This window comes from Triticum aestivum, chromosome 1A, assembly GCF_018294505.1.
Source record: "Triticum aestivum cultivar Chinese Spring chromosome 1A, IWGSC CS RefSeq v2.1, whole genome shotgun sequence".
In the NCBI taxonomy this organism is placed as follows: Eukaryota; Viridiplantae; Streptophyta; class Magnoliopsida; order Poales; family Poaceae; genus Triticum; species Triticum aestivum.
The window spans coordinates 520,720,963-520,727,188 of NC_057794.1; the positions used below are offsets into that span (position 1 = coordinate 520,720,963).

Below are 6,226 nucleotides of genomic sequence, written 5' to 3' on the forward strand. Positions count from 1 at the left end.
CAAAAGAAAAAGATCCAACTCGAGAAGAGGAAGCTTGCGACCAGGCAAGCGTGTGAGGAGCAAAAGATCTTGTATGTGAAGGACAAAGATTTGGATTACAATGTGGCAAAGTTTGTTCAAGACTTGGGTGATATCATTTGGATTACGCTTTGTTTAAAGGAGTGGGGAAACACCGAAAGTTGATGCTTTTGGCACAATTGGTTCTTTTGCTTTTGGGTTTGATAGTTGTAAAAACCTTTTTGCACATCCGATGCTTTTGAAGTAATTGCATTTGTTTGCAACTATTTAAATGTATGGTCGAATTGTTATTGATATGGACAATTTGACAAAGGGAGGAGGTCGGATAAGTATGAAATATTTGGAAGATGCAACGCCTATGCGAACATTTTATAAGATCTGTTAGGTCATCTCCGTTGGACATGCCTGCATACTCCTCCCCGTTCTCTCTTCTTTCCTGACCAGCAGGACGTAGGGATGGCCAAGGGTGCGTGTGTCGGTCAAAAGTGTTGGCAGGGGTAGGCGCCAAAGAGGGAATGTGAGTAGTGTGGTGTTGCAGAAAGTGCCACAAGTTAATATGTACCTCCGTCTCAAAATAAGTGTCTCAACTTAAATATAACTTTGTACTAAAATTAGTATAAAATTGAGACAATTGTTTAGTACTCCCCTGTTCCATAATGTAATGTGTATATTTTTTTTTCAAAAGTCAAACCTTATAAACGTTGACCATATTTATAGACAAATATACATATATTTATAATACAAAATGCATATCCTAGAGACATTATGAGTTATATTTCATATTACATATATTTATTATTGTAGATACAGATAGTTTTCTATATAAAACTTAGTCAAAGTTTGTTTGGTTTGACTTATCAGAAATCTATGCACACTACATTATGGAATCAAGGGAGTATGCGCCTTGAGTGACGTGACGGCGTGAATACTGGTACGCTCTTGGGCCGAGGACGGAGATGGGCCCGGTGATCATGTCCAATCAAGCGATGTGGATGCGTGAAGGGTTCTATAGTTGGTCGAAATGGGTTTTGGGGTAGGTCCGTGGTATTGGAGTTTGACGTGGCGAACGTGTGAAGTCCACAAGAGCTACCACCGATTTGGAGCCGACCTGAAAGATTTGAACATCTAGACTGATTTAGCCTGTTTTGTGGTCCGCATTGGATGGCTAAAAGTGTCCGGACCGTCCAGTCTTAACATTTGTGGGTGTTTTGATCATCCGCGTGGAGATGCCCCAAGGCCTTCGGCTTTATGCTGAATGGCGGCATAAAGATGGCATTTCTCAGTAAACATAGAACCTTTCCAGGCATGTATCAGTTCTATTGCATACTCCGACCAACACGAATTGTGAAGTTAAGGCTCCAGAGTGGCACTACCTCTGTACTAATTACTAAAATATAAAACGTTTTTGTAGGCTAAACTGATATGGTGGGAGTACCGTCTTATTTTATTTTTGCAGACACATATTCTCCTATGCAATCATCATTTCTAGCACATCCACATGATATTTTGTTTTAGGTAGTGGACGTTTCTTTTGCGTTTTCCTAGTCTTTTTGTTTGTTAATGGATCCTGTATGGATCACTATCCCGCTGCTCATCTTGTTCAATAATAATAATAATCAAATCACAAGTGGACACAATGAGCAGCAGGATATGCAATGAGTACTGGTTGCAAAGCGTAGTTTTCTTTCGGACTTTACATTCATTGACTGCTGGTCTCTCTGATTCATAAGAAAAGTGTAGGAAAAACCATAGGAATAGGATTTTCCCACAATTTATCCATTTGATCCAAAGCATTGAACCATAGGAAAAAATATAATAATTTTTCTTTGGGTTGAGTTTTACAGGAAAACCGAAGGAATTTTACAATCCTGTGAAATTTCTCTTTTACATTCCTATGCACAAAGAACGAGGCAAAAGGCTAGGCCTTCTTTGGTTCATAGGATTAACAAATCATAGGAATAGGAAAGTCATAGAAAATGAGATGACATGCATCTCAAATTCTATGCATAGGAATAGAAAAGGAGATGCCCTTTGATTCACACCATAGGATTTTTTCCATTGAGTCTAGGCTAATGTTTATTTTCCTATGAAATGTGAAGGATAGAAAGAATTCCTCCATAGGAATAGGATTTCATTCCTACAAACCAAAGAGCTCTGAAGGAATTTTTCCTATAAAAATCCTATCCTATGAAAATCCTACAAAATTCCTCCATGGATCAACAAGCTGGATCTGACAAACTCCGAGGCCTCCTTTGGTTTAGAGGAATTTCAAAGGAATTCTAGAGGATAGGATTCTTATAGGATTTTTTCCTTTAGAGCCCTATGGTTCATAGGAATGGATTCCTATTCCTCCATAGGATTGGTTCCTATCCTCCACATTTCATAGGAAAATAAAAAAGAGCCTAGACTCAATGGAAAAATTCCTTTGATGTCAACCAAATGACATCTTGTTTCCTATTCCTACTCATAGGATTTGAGATACATGTCATCTCATTTCCTACAAGATTCCTATTCCTATGATAATCCTATCCTATGAACCAAAAGAGGCCTAAACATTAGCCTAACATAACATAATGGAATAACATAATAGTTGTAAATAGGCCAATCAACAAGCTGGAAGTCGTAGGATCATTCCAGAAAACACAATTTACCACAGAGAAGTGTTATTCTTCCTAACATAACATAACTTAATATGTGTGGGATGCAGTCTGAGCTCTGAAATCTTACAGATAATGAATAAAATATATGTGAGATTCCCGTTTTTCTATCCTACCTCGCCGTAATGAGAAGAAAAGAAAAGGCAAAAATAATCATCCTCTATTCGAAAATCTTCTCAGCAGTTGAGAAGATCAAGAAAATGACTGAACTAAAAATACAGAGGTATGCTGGAACAAAGAAGATTGTTTTCCAGGTTTCGGAGTTTGTCAGATCCATGTTAGAGGCCTTTGCAGCCTCCAGAATATTTCCCGTGAGGCCAACGCCAACTATCCCAGCCAATGTCCCAGCTGTATTTGAAACCCCCATCACTATGCCGGCGAACTTTGGAGCAACATCCATGTGATTCACCGCAAACCCTGCTCTTCCTAGAGCCAGAAAACCAAGGGATACAGATGAAGAGATCACAGTCCATGAGGGCGTCCCGAATGAAGGAAGGGCCATAAGTGCAACAGCCGAGACAACAAACCCAATGGTGTTAAGGAGCTTCCTTGTCTTGGTAACTGATAAGATCCTCTTTGTAATCAAGTGATCAGCAACCACTCCACCAATGTTGGAGAATATAAACATGTTGAAATAGGGAAGCATCTTTGACGATCCCATATCCTGGAGGCTAAGCTTAAGGGCTAGTTCGAAATAGGTAGGCAGCCAGTTCATGATAACATACAAGGCATAGTGGAAGGTGAAGTTGTTCACAACAATTGCCCAAACAGGTAGACTGAAGATAATCCTTCGCCATGGTATCTTTACAGTGCGAGGTGCAACAACCCCTGTTGATTGTGCCTTAATCTTCTCCCGGGATGCTACTTTTGGCATTGCCACTTTTGGAAGGTCAGTGCGAGGTGGCTCACTGGAGAACTTCAACCATATTACAGACCATGCCACTCCAAGTACTGCTTCGACTAAACATACAGATTGGGGTCCCATGTGCTTCACCAGACTTGGAAAGAACAGCATGCCACAAGCTGCCCCGAGGTACATCCCTGAGGTTGTTAACGACACTGAGCGAGAGCGCTCCTGCGGTTGCACCCATTGTGCCAGGACTGTGAATGGCAGGAAATATGAAACCTTGTGCTACACCAACAAAAAGGCGAGAAAGGACCAGAATGACTACTCTGTTGGGGTCCAGTGGAATTAGACCGCATATCAAAGACCACAACAGAAATGACAGCAGCAGAACATGTCTCCCTCCCAATCTCTGAGCTGCCCATCCACCAGGAATTTGCGACAGAACATAGCCATAATAGAACATGGAGAGTATCAGGCCCTTGTTTGCTTGATTCACGTTGATTGCACCAGCTGCTACGGTGTACGCAATCGAGAAACCCACACGCTCAATGTAACAGACATTGGTGCAGATGAATGTCAGCAACACTATGACATAACGCTTTGGGACCTTCATTCTCGGCATCACTAGTTAATTGGAGATGAACCTCAAAGTGTTGTAGAAGTCTTAATCAGGCCGCCACTTGCTGACCTCCCAGGAATATTTACCAGGGTTTACCATGAATCTGCTTTTCTTCCTTCCATCTCTAGGGATTCTAAGATCTGAAACAGACAAAAACACTGATCATTCACCGGTATGAAACAATATGGGGCTTCTTCAGCTGCACTTCATATATCCATAGCAGTTTATTGATCTCATGAGCAATTTAACACAGGAAAAGCACTATATGCTGCACAATAACTCAAGCTACCTGCTCTGCTCAATGGAGATGGAAAGACCAACATCGCTCAGTTAGATGAATCAGGACATGAACTATGCCTACCATTATGCAATGTGCGAAAAGGTTTGGAATCCTACACTATCATCAACTATGGTTGAAATGCAAACTGCAATTTGCAGGACATGTGGTTTTGGCTGTCACAACCTTTACATCCCAAGAACTAACTGTAAGCAAGAATTAACTACACATTGGCAACAATTCTAGAGATCCGGGTAAGCAGGCCCAGGTAGGTCGGTTCGATATTTTCCCACCTCTGACACAGATTCGCATCTAAAAAGATCCCAACTTGCGAGACCTCAACCGAAAACTTGCAGCATTCACCACCAACCTCCGGTGCCGGACCAGATCGCCCAGAGATATGATACTGGAAGCCCCAAATCCTAACCAAAATTCGTCACACTCTCCCGCCAAACAAGCGAGAGGGAGGAGAAAAGGGGGGAGAAAGCGTCGGAAGTGGGGAGCGGGCAACTACCTCGAGATCCCGGAGTCGTGTGGCGCCGCCTCCTGTGGGGGCTGGTGTGCCCGGCCTCGCACTTGCCGTCGCAGGCTGCGGCGGGCGGGCCGCGTCGGTGAGTGTGATGCCCTGCTGCTGCTGCTGTGCTGGGCTCGGCTGCGGCGGTGTGGTGTGTTCAGTTTGGAGCCTCGTTTAACTGAACCGCGCGGAGGAGTGGAAATAGGAAAAAAGGGAGGAGGGTAGATCGAGAGCGAGAGGTTAACTGTTCATCGGCACCATTTTTTTTCCTCTCTCGCCTGCCGAAAGCACGTGCGTTTTGGTTTAACCGGACATGTTAGTTGAGGAGGTATTAATCGAAGTTGGAGAGAATATCACATGGAAAAGTTTCGGTGAAAACCTCGTGGAAACGATGTCTTGAACTTTAGAAAAAATCTCAAAAAATACGAGATGTTAAGAGTGTGATGTTTTATTGGCATGTGAAATTTCCAAGGTCAAACAGATTACAAAATCAACATCGAATAGTGTCGAATGGAAATGTTGCTGAATTTGTTCTTTTCATGGCTTGTAACTGGTAATGTGTTTGAACCTGGAATTTTGCATGGCATTGGAACACCACCCTCTTGGCATCCTGTATTTTTTTAGCTTCTTTTTTTGAAACTTTCAAACGTGATTTTCATGATTTTTCCCTTGAAACTTGGTTTTCATGTGATATTATCTCATCAAAGTAGTAGAGTATGCGATCGTGATGGTACATTGTCGTCGTAATAATTTGGTCTTTCATTTTTTAGCTCTTAGTCGCACGGAAATTACACGCAGATGTCATCGGGTGTACCTCACAATCTTTTTTGCATTGTGGTTTTCTTTCTTTTTGGTCTCCCCCACCTGATCTTATCTAGATGAGGGGTTGCCACCCATCACGTTCCTTATCGCCGGTTGTGGATGAGAGATGGAGGTAGAGAGCAAAGAGGAGCACCATGGTGCTCACGGTTATGGGAGAGATTGTTAAGAGTGTCTCCTTTTGTGCGCCCTAATCGTCGTGGGTGTGATGACATGACTGTTGTCGCCGTCGGTGATGACCCGTTCCATGCATGAACCGAGCTCTATCTTGACACAGCCACACATCGCCTCCCTACTCATGTGCTCTTGCCTTCCTTCACTCCAACACCATGACGTGCTTCACCTACAACTTCCCTTCCTCTCCTCCCATGTCGTCAATGTTTCCCTTTAATGTCGCTCTGTCTACCATGTGGAGGCATCGAGCTAGACCCCTCGGGGCATGATGGTTTGGACGTGTGCGCGCACGCTTATATCT

At 42.8% G+C, this 6,226-nt stretch overlaps 1 pseudogene; it reads right to left on the reverse strand.

The window, feature by feature from the left end:
• Positions 1-2,808: 2,808 nt before the first annotated feature.
• On the reverse strand, positions 2,809-5,899 carry LOC123171616 (probable anion transporter 7; annotated as a pseudogene).
• Positions 5,900-6,226: the final 327 nt, after the last annotated feature.